Here is a 14454-nt window from a genome sequence, read left to right as displayed (position 1 = left end):
AGACCTCCGATCATGGTTAGTCATAGGCATAGAAGAATAGTTAAAGGATACGGTGGCATATTTGTTGTTGTCAGCTTTGCCCTTTCCTTTCTTCTCATTCTTGTCCCCCTTCGACACTTAGTAGGACTCATCATCATCTCCATCTTCGAAACTACTTGATATGTCACTTGATGATGCATTTGTTGCCTTCTCTTCTTCTTCCTTCTTCTTTCTAGCTTCTCTTCTTTTTTTCCTTGATTCTCTTTTGAGCTTTCTTTCTTCTTTTTTTGCTTCTTGTCTTCTAACCGCTGCTGCTCCTTCTTCTTCTCCCTTGCTTCTCTTTTGAGCTTTCAGCATCGGTAGCCTTAAGATGTGGTAGCGTGGTGTTGTTTGCTATAGACATGCTCAACTCGCTGCTATCGGTGTCATGCAGATCAACCCACTTTGGATCGACATCCACCGGCTTCATGCCACTAGGTCCTCCTCTAGGCTCCATACCTCACGCGGTGAAGCATATATGAGGTAACCTGGCTCTAATACCACTTGTAGGATCTCTGGTTGACCTAGAGGGGGGTGAATAGGCCTGTCAAAATAAACACTCAAACTTTTCTCAAATTCACCCAGTGGCATAGCCGCTCTAGAGGGTAGCACTGCCGGACTACGGCACTGTCGGGCCAGAATAGCGACACTGCCGCACCTGTAGACAACTTTGAATCATAGTTAAAAATCCATAAACGAAAACTTAGATTGGAGACATTTCCTAGCTTACTGCAGGTATGATAATCACAGATCAAGAGCTAGAAGTGGTAGGAACACCACACATAAGTAGATTGACTAGAAACCCTAGTAATCACCTCAACCACAATATGTCATGCAAGTAATGTAAATCAAGCACAAGTGACACAATGATTTATCCCGTGGTTTGGCTCGCCACCAAGGCTTGCCTACCTCCATGTTGTTGAGGTTAGCCACTAAGGTTTAGGGCTTCCCAACTCTTCCTCGTTCTCAAATCAAGAGACCTAACTCTTGAGATGAGGGGTGAGTTTACTAACTTTAAGAGATGGTTACAAACCTCCTAGGGCTACCACACAAGTTGGCAAGCACAACGGGCGACGCTCTAGCTGGCTAGAAGCCAAGCTCCAAGAGTAATAAACACAATCACCGGCCAAAACATGAACCAAGTGCTCTTTAGAGTTAGGAAATCAATGGAGCTGCTCTCTAATTGAGTTTTGGACCCTTTTCCCTCAAGGATTGATGGGGAAATCAATAGATTTGCTTGGGGGCTTGAGGTCAACAATGGTGGGAGAGAGAGAGAGAGCGCCTACTCTATTTTTAGCGTGCTAAAGTGAGGAAGAAGAGAAAGAGAGCCATTGGGGAGGAAGGAGAAAGGTATATATACCCCCCAACCCCCAACGGTCATCGCACCTAAGGGGTCGGACGAGATGGAGCCCATGGCCTCAAGGTCAGGCAAGATGGAGCCCATGGCCTTGAGGTCAGGCGAGATAGAGCCTGTGACTTTGGGTGAGATAGAACCCACATCCTTGGGGTTGGGCGAGATGGAGCCCGCACCCAAGGGGTCAGGCGAGACGGAGCCCACAGCCTCGAGGTCGGGTGAGATGGAGCCCATGGCCTCGAGGTCGGGCGAGACAAAGCCTGCAACCTTGGGGTCAGGTGAGAAATTTTAATATGTCTTGAGCCATCCGGGGAAGTCAGCGTGGGTGCTAACTTCCTTGTGTCACGACTCAAGTGCGGTAGTGCCTCTCTTCAAGTGTGGCAGTGCCACACCATGCAAGACAGCAAGGGTAATAGTGAAGTATAGACTGTCTTGGCTGTGAATCTGAGGATGCATGTGGTTGTTTGAGCACTTGGTAGCACATATTAGCTTAAGTATTGTGTCCCCCTTTGTAGTACAACTTTTCCTATACTCAAATTCAAAATATAAAAGAATTTAAACCTCCTTTGAGTTTGAAGCCATCTACATTTGTAATTGGGGGCTCCTCGGTTTTGTGTAGCATCCTCGAATATAAATTCCCTACTTGTCATCTCGATAAATCTCATTAGTTCTCTAATTGCATGGTCATTAACACCAAAACCCACAATTAGGTCTTGATTGCACTTTTAGGTTCCTGTGGCCACTGTCAGTGTGGGAACCGAGGAGTGAGGTGTCATCATGGTATGGCTCACATGGCCTTGGTGCCTGGTGGTCCTTCTTTCCTGACTGGGAAGGTCACGCAGCTGCTTCGCATAACATGGGGTCCATGGACCTTTATGAATCCATATCTATCGGGCAATGTAGATAGAGCAATGGGTCAGCGGTGTCCTATACCTCCTGACAGCTTTCATCTGGGAACACGGGTCTAGCGATCGCACAAGTCCCGACCCAATGCACCACCGATTAGTGGCTAATCGCGCGCGGCTCACAACGCATCACCGCCTGGTGGCCAACCGTGCACAACGTGACAACTGGGCATGTGAACGAACCAACAAGAACGGTCTGCCACGACTTGAAGGTGGGTCCATGCCCGTTGCCCAGCGAAGGCGTATCGTCTCCGACGCTGGTGAGCCGCACTGACTTTGGCCCCCAAGACGAGCAACGTCCCCCATAGTCGAGACCTAGGTGGTGGCGGTTGTGGTTGTTATCCCCACTGTCATCTTCATCGTCGTCGTCGGGCCTGCCATGCCTGTCATCATCATCGGATGTGTGCCGGGTGACAAACCAATCTTGAAACTCGACGACGCGGTATCAGACCAGATAGCGGAGGGTAGGAAGCTCTATCATGTCTACCAACATTTTAGGGACCAGTGGTTCTGGGATGGCCATGATCTTCTCATTCGGAACTAGCTTCGGGTGAATGCACTAGGCAGCGACAAAGAGCTCGTGGTCATCGTCCTCGGGTACAACCTCTGGCGGAGCAATCTCAACGCCGGCACAGGACGTTCCCAGAATGTGCTTGGTGATGGAGACACTCTGAGTATGGGCAGGGATGTTCTTCATTCCAACGAGCACACTGAACATGAAGGCTCCTGCCGAGGCCATGGATGTTCACCTCCATGGCCACCAGAGCAAGGTGAACGGGTGGCGTGGTGGCGTGCTGCTCAACATGAGGTCCCGATCCAGGCGACTGCTGAACTAAACTATGAAGTCCTCTAGGACGTGATGATGGATGGAGAAGGCCTCCATGGAGAAGCCAAAGTGGCTATAGAGATGCTGCCGAACCATGGCAAGGTGACCACTGGCTGCATACCCCTGATGAGGACATCAACAGCAATGATACATCCACGCCGACCCAAGTACCAGTTTCTGGTCCTTTTACTCGCGCCCATGCCTGTCAACTTAATCATCAAGTAAGTTCACTCTTGAGTTCCTATCCATCATATTTAGACCATGGAGACGCGTGCACTCTTGTTTTGGTTAGGAACCAGGGAGAGGACCAAAAGGGAAAAGGATTCGCGCAGGCTGGATTCGGAGTCCAGGATAACTCCAACTTGTGATGGTCACCACGGTCATATATGGACTCAGATTGGGGCATTCAAGTACTTCATGGAATTCTTATGAAGTCTATTTTCACATGGATTTGGAATCAAGTCCATATCTGTTCTGAGGCGGCCGCAAAGACCAAATTACTAACGAGAGGTTTTCTATCCAAAGGTGCTGCTTCGCCTTAGTTTGGCCCAATGGGCTGTGTATCAAGTCGGGTCCATTAGGGACGCGTCCTAGGGTTGAAGCATGACCCCAACACTCTGGTGGTCATCCTTCCACCTTCATATACCGCTTAGCCACCACCAAGAATAGTTGGATTTTATTTAGATCAAGTTTAGCTCTCGCTACTTGCTTGTAAGCGCGCGTGCTGGATCAGTCGCCCGACTTCTTATCTCTAGAACCCCACCTTATTTGAGATTGACTTTGAAACCTTCATCTTCATCTAGTAAATTCAGTACTTGATATACTTGTTCTTGCTAGTTCTTCAATTGTTTGCAGGACGAGTGCCCTAGTGGTCGGGTGACGCGCTCTACAAGATCGCAGCAGCCATTGGAGGTGGTGTATCGGTTGCTAAGGTGCAGCTTGGAAGGCTATAGTCAGGCCGTGAATGTCGTCTCCATCGAGTTATCACATGCCCTCTCATCAAAGGATCGGGATTCAACCCTAGCGGGTTCATACCAATTGGTATCAGAGCAAGGTTTATCAGTGAGAGACTTCAAATCCTTCGCTGTTTTTAATTTTTTTATAGTCCAAAAAAGCCAAAAAATAGTATGTTAGTGTACCCGCAATCCTATAAACCCTTTGAGCCTTTGCTTGCACTGCTTAGTTAGGGCTTGTTGAGTTTTTGGTTTGCATCGGTTGTGTCGAGTTGCTGGTCTTAGTTTTAGTCCTTTAGAGTTTCGAGTTCTTGTCACGTTCTAGTCATAGCCGTGTGCTACCATATAAACCTTCTGTTGGCTGAATCCGAATACATCCTTGTGTTCAAGCCTAAGTAGGAATCTAAGTTGGTTTTGAGTCCGAATTGATAGCTGCCTTGTTGCTGTTGAGTCCGAATCTGAGTACATCTTTGTGCAGCAGTGGTTCATATCTATACTCAACTTCTCCACGTCCAACATATCCATATTAGCTTAGCTTACTCCAAAGTCCTAATCTTGTTAAAGACCGAGTTGGAATCGGTATGGAGTCCGAATTGGTTGATGCGCCGTGTTACCAAATCTTGTTGTTGTTTGCACTTGTGCTACATATATTGAAGTGTTCTAGAAAGGCAGCAGAAGTCCATACCTATACTCGACTCCTCCACATTGTGCATACATATTGGCTCGGTTTTACTCCAGAGAGAGAGAGAGTATCTGTTTTTACCAGAATACCCCTGTCCTTTCGGAAAAAGTTTATGTGGTGTGTCTCTTGTGAAGTCTTTTTGTTTATATAATCAGTTTTGAGGATCCCCTGAAAAAAACAAAAAGAAAGAAAAGAAAGAAAAAATAGGAAGAAAAGGGGTTGTTCGTTGTACTTCTCCATTGTTTCCGGTGGTATGTTATGACTTCCTTTGTGTCCAGGCTCGCGCCTCTAGCATGGTCTAGGCTAGGACTAGCACAGTACCACCATTGAACGATTATTTAGCTTGCTTTTGTGACTAACGTGGTGCTAGTACTTCCTTGCTTCAGCCCACCTACAGCTCCACATATTTTGACTACAGCTTGACAGGTGTTGTTGTTATGGCACCGATACACTTTATTCCATGGTTGCAGACTTGTTGGTTGCCATTCCTTCCTGTTTAGCAAGGTAAGAATTGGTAAGAGCTTGTGTAATGGGTTGAGAGTGAGTGTCTTGCTGTAGCTAAATCCTTATAGCTGTAGGGCTTTTATTTCTTCACATGTTTTCTTGTTGTCCTTGTCTTTTAAACCATGTCAGGGTCAGAGGATGTTAACAAGATGCCACAATCTCCTTGCACCAAGGGCATCATTCAACATTTTACAAGGCAAGTGCAATTACATACAGAAGGACTTGATCAAGATTTGTAGGTGACCAATGACAAGATTGGGCAATTGGAGGCCACCCAACTTGCCACCACCACCAAGCTTACAGGATTGGAGGCATCTGTTGCCCGTATGGACAGGAACCTTGCTGCTCTTCTGAAGCATTTTGATGACTTCCACATGAAAGACAAAGAGCAACATAATGAAGACAACAAGGACGAAGAGCGACTCGAAGATAATTATGATGATGATTATACTGCTAATACTAAACATGATGCTCATGACACTCGTGACCGGTGTCACCTATGCCATAATCGTAGAGGTATAGGTGGTCACCGCCGACGCGAGGTACCCAATAATAATGATGCTTTCAGTAAAATTAAATTTAAAATACCTCCTTTTGATGGTAAGTATGATCCTAATGCATACATTTCTAGGGAAATTGCTGTTGACCAAAAGTTTGCATGTCATGAATTTCCTAATAATACACATGTTAGATCTGCTACTAGTGAGTTTACTGACTTTGCTACTATTTGGTGGATAGAACATGGCAAGAAAAATCCTAATAACATACCATGAGCTTGGAATGCTTTGAAACGAATCATGAGGGCCATATTTATTCCTTCTTACTATGCACGTGATTTGTTAAATAAATTGCAACAACTGAGAGAGGGTGCTAAAAGTGTAGAAGAATATTATCAAGAATTGCAAATGGGTATGTTGCGTTGTAATTTAGATGAGGATGAGGAACCTGCTATGGTAAGATTTTTGGGTGGGTTAAATCATGAAATTCAGGACATCCTTGCGTATAAAGAATACACTAACGTAACCCGTTTGTTTCATCTTACTTGTAAAGTTGAAAGGGAAGTGCAGGGGCGACGTACCAGTGCCAAGAATAATATTTCTATAGGGAAGACTAATTCATGGCAGCCGCACACGACTACTACTCTGACTACACGTACTCCTATGCCATCATCCAATGACAAGCCTCGTGCTACTCCCACAAATTTAGTGGCGAAGACAATCTAGAAGCCTGCTGCGAGTGCTTCATCCATGGCATCTATAGGTAGAACAAGAGACGTTCAGTGTCATCGCTACAAGGGATATGGACATTTGATGCGTGACTGTCCAAGCAAGCATGTTATGGTCGTCAAAGATGATGGTGAGTATTCCTCTGCTAGTGATTTTGATGAAGATACACTCGCTTTGCTTGCTGCTGACCATGCAGGTAGTGAGGAACAACCAGAAGAGCAGATTGGTGCAGAGGATGCAGATCATTATGAGAGCCTCATTGTGCAGTGTGTGCTTAGCACACAAATGGAGAAGGCGGAGCAAAATCAGTGGCATACAATGTTCCAAACAAAGTGTGTCATTAAAGAGCATTCGTGCCGTTTGATAATTGATGGAGGTAGCTACAACAACTTGGCTAGCAGTGATATGGTAGAGAAGCTTGCATTTACAACCAAACCGCACCCATATCCATATCACATTCGATGGCTCAACAATAGTGGTAAGGTTAAGGTGACGAGACTGGTATGAATTAATTTTGCTATTGGATCATATCATGATATTGTTGAGTGTGATGTTGTGCCTATGGAAGCTTGTCATATTCTACTAGGTAGACCATGGCAATTTGATACGGATTGTATGCATCATGGTAGATCAAATATGTATTCTCTCATACACCATGATAAGAAAAATGTTTTGCTTCCTAAGTCTCCTAAAGCTATTGTGCGTGATGATGTTGCCAAAGCTAAGAAAACTCAAACTGAGATCGATAAAAATATCAAATTTGTTAGTAGTAAGAAAGATGAGATAAGATTGAAAGGACATTGCTTACTTGCTACTAAATCTGATATTAATGAATTGGTTGCTTCCACTTCTATTGCCTATGCTTTGGTATGCAAGGATGCTTTGATTTTAGTTCACGATATGCAACAATCTTTGCCCCCTGCTGTTGCTAACATTTTGCAGGAGTATTTGGATGTTTTTCCAAGTGAGATACCAGCGGGGCTACCACCAATACGAGGGATTGAGCACCAAATTGATCTTATTCCTGGTGCATCTTTGCCAAACCATGTGCCATATAGGACAAATCCGTAAGAAACGAAGGAAATTCAGCGACAAGTGCAAGAACTACTCGACAAAGGTTATGTGCGTTAGTCCCTTAGTCCTTGTGCTATTCCTATTATTTTAGTGCCTAAGAAAGATGGAAATGGCGTATGTGTGTTGATTGTAGAGCTATTAAGAATATCACAATTCGATATCGACACCCTATTCCACGTTTGGATGATATGCTTGATGAACTGAGTGGTGCTATTGTGTTTTCCAAAGTTGATTTGCGTAGTGGGTATCACCAGATTCGTATGAAATTGGGTGATGAATGGAAAACTGCTTAACTAAATTTGGTTTATATGAGTGGTTAGTCATGCCTTTTGGGTTAACCAATGCACCTAGTATTTTGATGAGATTAATGAATGATGTTTTGCGTGCTTTCATTGGAAAATTTGTTGTAGTTTACTTTGATGATATATTGATTTACAGCAAATCTATGGATGAACATCTTGATCACTCACGTGCTATTTTTAATGCTTTACGAGATACACGTTTATTTGGTAACCTTGAGAAGTGCACCTTTTGCACCGATCGAGTGTCTTTTCTTGACTATGTTGTGACTCCACAGGGAATTGAGGTTGATAAAGCTAAGGTAGAAGCTATACAGGGATGGCCTGTACCAATGACTATCACACAAGTGCAGAGTTTCCTATGACTTGCTAGTTTCTATCGCCATTTTGTGAAGGACTTTAGCACCATTGCTGCACCTTTGAATGAGCTTACAAAGAAGGGAGTGCCTTTTAGTTGGGGCAAAGTACAAGAGAACTCCTTCAACATGCTGAAAGATAAGTTGACACATGCACCTCTCCTCCAACTTCCTGATTTTAATAAGACTTTTGAGCTTGAATGTGATGCTAGTGGAATTGGACTAGGTGGTGTTTTGTTACAAGAAGGCAAACCTGTTGCGTGTTCCATATATCAAAATTGAGCGGGCCTGTTCTGAATTATTCTACTTATGATAAGGAATTGTATGCTATTGTTCGCACATTAGAAACATGGCAGTATTACTTGTGGCCCAAAGAGTTTGTTATTCATTCTGATCATGATTCTTTAAAGCATATTTGTAGTCAAGGGAAATTGAACCGTAGACATGCTAAGTGGGTTGAATTTATTGAATCTTTTCCTTATGTTATTAAGCACAAGAAAGGGAAAGAGAATATTATTGCTGATGCTTTGTATAGGAGATATACCTTGCTGAATCAACTTGATTACAAAATCTTTGGATCAGAAACAATTAAAGACCAATATGTTAATGATGCTAATTTTAAAGATGTGTTGTTGTATTGTAAAGATGGAAAAGGTTGGAACAAATTCATCTTTAGTGATGGGTTTGTGTTTAGAGCTAACAAGCTATGCATTCTAGCTAGCTCCGTTCGTTTGTTGCTGCTGTAGGAAATGCATGGAGGTGGCTTGATGGGGCATTTTAGAGCTAAGAAAATAAAGAACATACTTGCTGGTTATTTCTTTTGGTCAAAGATGAGAAGAGATGTGGAGAGGTTTGTTGCTCGTTGCACAACATGTTAAAAGGCTAAATCACGGTTAAATCCACACGGTTTGTATTTGCCTCTACCTGTTCCTAGTGCTCCTTGGGAAGATATTTATATGGATTTTGTGTTGGGTTTGCTAAGGACTGGGAAGGGACGTGATAGTGTGTTTGTGGTTATTGATAGATTTTCTAAGATGGCACATTTCATACCCTGTCATAAAACGGATGATGCTACTCATATTGTTGATTTGTTCTTTCGAGAAATTGTTTGTTTGCATGGTGTGCTCAACACAATTGTTTCTGATCGTGATGCTAAATTTCTTAGTCATTTTTGGAAGACTTTATGGGGAAAACTAGGGACTAAGCTTTTGTTTTCTACTATATGTCAGCCCCAAACTAAAGTTGTCAATAAAACTTTGTCTACTATGTTAAGGGCTATTTTAAAGAACATTAAGATGTGGAAAGAATGTTTGCCTCATATTGAATTTGCTTATAATCGTTCGCTGCATTCTACTACAAAGATATGCCCATTTCAGATTGTATATGGTTTCTTGCCTCGTGCTCCTATTGATTTGATGCCTTTGCAATTTTCTAAAAAACTAAATTTTGATGCTACTAAGTGTGCTGAATTGATGTTAAAACTGCATGAAACAACTAAAGAAAGCATAGAGCGTATGAATGCTAAATATAAGTTTGCTGGTGATAAAGGTAGAAAGGAACTAATATTTGAACCTAGAGATTTAGTTTGGTTGCACTTGAGAAAAATAGGTTTCATGAATTGAGAAAGTCTAAATTGATGCCTAGGGCTACTGGACCATTTAAAGTGTTAGAGAAAATTAATGATAATGCATATAAGCTTGATCTGCCAGCAGATTTTGGGGTTAGTCCCACATTTAATATTACAAATTTGTTTGCGAGAAGAAGAAGAGCTTGAGTCGAGGATGACTCAAATGCAAGAAGGGGAGAATGATGCGGACATCAACACCAACGATACATCCACGCCGACACAAGTACCAGTTTCTGGTCCTATTACTCGCGCTCATGCTCGTCAACTTAATCATCAAGTAAGTTCACTCTTGAGTTCATGTCCATCATATTTATACCATAGAGACGCGTGCACTCTTGTTTTGGTTAGAACCCAGGGAGAGGACCGAAAGGGAAAAGGATTTGCGTAGGCTGGATTCGGACTCTAGGACAACACCAACTTGTGATGGTCACCACGGTCACATACCAACTTGGATTGAGGCGTTCAAGTAGTTCATGGAATCCTTATGAAGTCTGTTTTCACATGGATCTGGAATCAAGTCCAAATCTGTTCTGAGGCGGCCACAATGACCGAATTACTACCGAGAGGTTTTCTATCCAAAGGTGTTGCGTCGTCTTAGTTTGGCCCAATGGGCCGTGTATCAAGTCGGGTCCATTAGGGACGCGTCCTAGGGTTGGAGCATGACCCCAACACCCTGGTGGTCGTCCTTCCACCTTCATATACCCCTTAGCCGCCACCAAGAATAGTTGGATTTTGTTTAGATCAAGTTTAGCTCTCACTACTTGCTTGTAAGCACGCATGCTAGATCAGCCGCCTGACTTCTTGTCTCCGAAACCCCACCTTATTTGAGATTGAGTTTGAAACCTTCATCTTCATCTAGCAAATTCAGTACTTGTTATACTTGTTCTTGCTAGTTCTTTGATTGTTTGCAGGATGAGTGCCCTAGTGGTCGGGTGACGCGCTCCACAAGATCGCGGCAGCCATTGGAGGTGGTGTATCGGTTGCTAAGGCACAGCTTGAAAGGTTGTAGTCGGGCCGTGAACATCGTCTCCATCCACCAATCGAGTTATCCCATGCCCTCTCATCAAAAGATCGAGTTTCAACCCTAGCGGGTTCATACCAATCCCCAACGATCGCAACCAGCGCATGGGATAGGTCCTCCTTGGCTGCCTCCAGCTCCGCAGAGCGAGCGATGACAACTATCTCCGTGAGGCGTCCTTCCACCGACGGCACGCCACACACTGGGTGATGAGGACATGACACCCATGCATATGACCATGTTTGGCACATGGTATGGAGGGAGGAGGTCAGCAAGGGTGTCCAAGTCAAGAAGGAGGTCCGAGGCTAATTCGGTTCAAGTCCCCGTGGTGGAGGCCTAAAGCAACTCAAGTTCGAGTCTGCCTCGGCCTATAGAACCAGTCTGCCTTAAACTGGTCACCCAGGACGCATTCGGACTCCGTTTTCGATGATCCTCATATGGTTGAAAAGCTAATTTGATAAGGAAGCTAATCCAAGTGGTTTCACGTCAAAAGACCTTCGGAATCAATGGGAATAGTCGAAACAATTCAACGTCCAGAATCTGCCAGGGTGCTGCGACACCGTCTTTTGGTCCGTTGGACCATGTATCGTGTTTGGGCCCATTGGGGGGCACGTCCAGGGGGGTGACGCCCAATACTCTATAAATAGCAGTCGTCTCTCTCCTTAGGGTTTGAGTTTTGTTTAGTTCTTGATTTCCTCGTAAAACAGACGTCGTTTTGCTGCAACTGTCGTCGCCAAGGCCGCTTGCTGTGAACCAGGGCCCCAGTTCTTGGTCTTGTTCACCTATGGCGATTAGTCCTTTCGAATAAAGACTTGAACTCCTTCTTATTTTCATAAGCCTCATATTTATTTGCAATTTCAGATTGCGTTCATCCCGTTCTTGCATGTGTTCTCGATTCGCTTGTAGGAAAGCCTTCTCGGCGAGGTCAATCGCATTCGCGTGGTTGATAACCAACGGAGCAGTGGTGTAACTGTTGTGGGGGTCTGAATCAGTCTTGGTTCGAAGCCTAGATCATGAACGTCGAGTCTCCACCAATCGACGATATCATACCTTTCGGAAGATCAGGCCTAGTCTACATCAAGTGATATCAGAGACCTTGTTGCCCGTTAGGTATAACTTTGTTTTCCCCTTTAGATTGTTACTGTTTTTGCATTACCTGTAGTCCACAAAAAGCAAAAAAAAAAATACACCGCCACATATTTCCTATCCTATAGCCTCATTGTGCTGTGCAATTTCGTCTCTATTTTGTGTTGTTGAGTTTGTGCCCTAGGTCAAATTCTTGTTGCTGGTTTAGATCGTTTTTAGTCCAGTTTGTGTTTTCCCCTTTGTTTTTCATCATAATCCGTGAACATCTCCAAGTCTTGTTGAGTTTCCTTTGTATTCATCAAACCCTAGTCCACGCCAACTTATTTGCTACACTTGTCTTCACTGTTTCCATCAAATCCTTGCTGCCGTGACCAATTTTGCGCGCATTGTTCCCGTTTTGTCCTCTAATTCAGAGTGCGTTCGTAAAACTGGTCTAGTTTTCGCATACGAACTCGGATTTCGACGTTCCATATATCAAAATCGATCAAAAAATTTTTTTGGATCCGTTCATCCCCGCGTTGTCGGGGTCAAAGATTTTTATTTTGGTCAAAAACTGGTCACAAGATCCTCTTTTTGTGGTCACAAGGTCTTTGTCGATTTCGAGCACGTCTTCTGAAAATTCCACATGCCACGTCTTTCACTTGTTTAAGCTCATATTTTCTGTGGTTACTTCTTTTGTGCTCCTAAGTGAAGAAAAAATATCAAAAAAATAAAAAGAAAAAGTCAAAGAATTCCAAAAAAACAACGACAGCCAAAAAATAGAGAAAAAAGAGAGGGGTAAAAGTGGAACAATATCTAGAGGAGCACATAGAGAATGCCATTTGAGCTGTGTTTGCGTGTGCTGATTTTTGCCTTGTTCCTAATCATATTCTTACTGTTCATATCACTTGATACATCTAGTACTTGGAACGTGAGTAGGCCAGCAACTAAGACAAGTACTTGGGATACTTATTCAGCTTTGCTATTCAGTTGCGAATTTTGCTATTCCTTGCTACTATATTGTGCCTGTCCAAGCTCCACTTTCTTCTAACCAAGTACAGGTTCGCCTTGCAACTGTTACACTCAAGCTACAACGGTATCACAGTCATCGACCGATTGCACCGCCTGTTGCTTTGGTAAGAACACTTGTAAGACCATGGTAAGACGTTTGAGAGTTGAGTGTCTTGATTTTTCCTTGTCCACAACCTAAGTAGTTGATAGGGATAATACTTTTGTGGTCTTTTGCTGTCTTCTAACAATGATAGGTTGTTCGTATCCACCAACTTATAATGGTATAGGTGCTGATGAGTACATAGAGTGGGAAATTGCCATCAATAACATATTTGCTACTCGCTTTATGTGTCCAAGGAGGAAGGTAAAAAATGCAGTTAGTGTTTTGCGACATTCTGCTTTATCTTGGTGGGAGTCTTTAGATCCTTCTGATAAGCCTCAAACTTAGAATGATATGAAACTTCTTATGCGAGAAACATTTGTTAATCCACCTCCTGTTTTGACTTCATATGATGAGGTGCACCATTTAGAGGAAGAGTCTGTTGTTATTCCTCCTGCTATGCCTAACCTTTTGCAGGACAATGTAGAAAAGAGCGAGGATGACGTGACAGAAAATGAGAAGCTCACAGCCTCATGTGAAAATTCAGAACCATCAATTATTACCCCTGTTGAACATGAGAGCAAAGGTAATGCTCATGATGCTAAAATCACAGTAGGTGAGAGTTCTCTTGATGTGCTGAATTTTTCCACCAATCATGCTATAATAGAGCAAATTTTAGTGGAGCCTTCGCTTGATTTACCTTTGTCACAAGATGATTTGCTTGATGTTTTTTTGTGACGAAGATGACTTGCATGATGATATTTATGTTATACCCATGCAATCATTGAAGAATGATCATGCTATGTGTGCTGAAATCGAGCACTTGTGCTGAAAATAGACTTGTTATTCATAATGCTAGTGAAGTTGATGAGCCGAAATTGTTGTCTTCTTTAAATACTTTGGGTTACATTGAATTTGATGTTCCATGTAATCTTAGTTCTTTAGAGGAGAAACTTTATGCATATGCTGATTTACCATGGTTCTCTAGACATACATATCATGTTTTTGGTAAATATAACAACCAAGGGTAATATATGATACATCGAGTATACATTCGTAGTAATATGAATTCTCCTTTTGTTATACAAGATTATGATCGTTTAGAGGGCAGCTATAATAATACAAACATTTTCTCATGTTCCTCAAAGAAACAAGTTCACTTCCAAGAAGGGGAGCATTGTTGGTTGCTACCTATGTCTGCTAGATCATCTATTCTTGCATTGTCTTTGGTTAGTTCTAATCTTTTACAGGATAGTGTTGACATACATCGTGTGCATTCGGATTATGGAGTCTACATGCTTGCTGAAATTTTTATGCGAGATGACATGCTACAAACTTGGAAACATGGTCACGTTCCTTCTCACAATTATTTCAATCCCCTTTATTTTTGCAACCCCGTTCTCCTTTATGTTGTGCAGGATCAGTTCCAAGCACAA

The sequence above is a fragment of the Miscanthus floridulus genome, chromosome 2 (assembly GCF_019320115.1).
Source record: "Miscanthus floridulus cultivar M001 chromosome 2, ASM1932011v1, whole genome shotgun sequence".
In the NCBI taxonomy this organism is placed as follows: domain Eukaryota; kingdom Viridiplantae; phylum Streptophyta; class Magnoliopsida; order Poales; family Poaceae; genus Miscanthus; species Miscanthus floridulus.
This window is presented reverse-complemented; position numbering follows the sequence as displayed.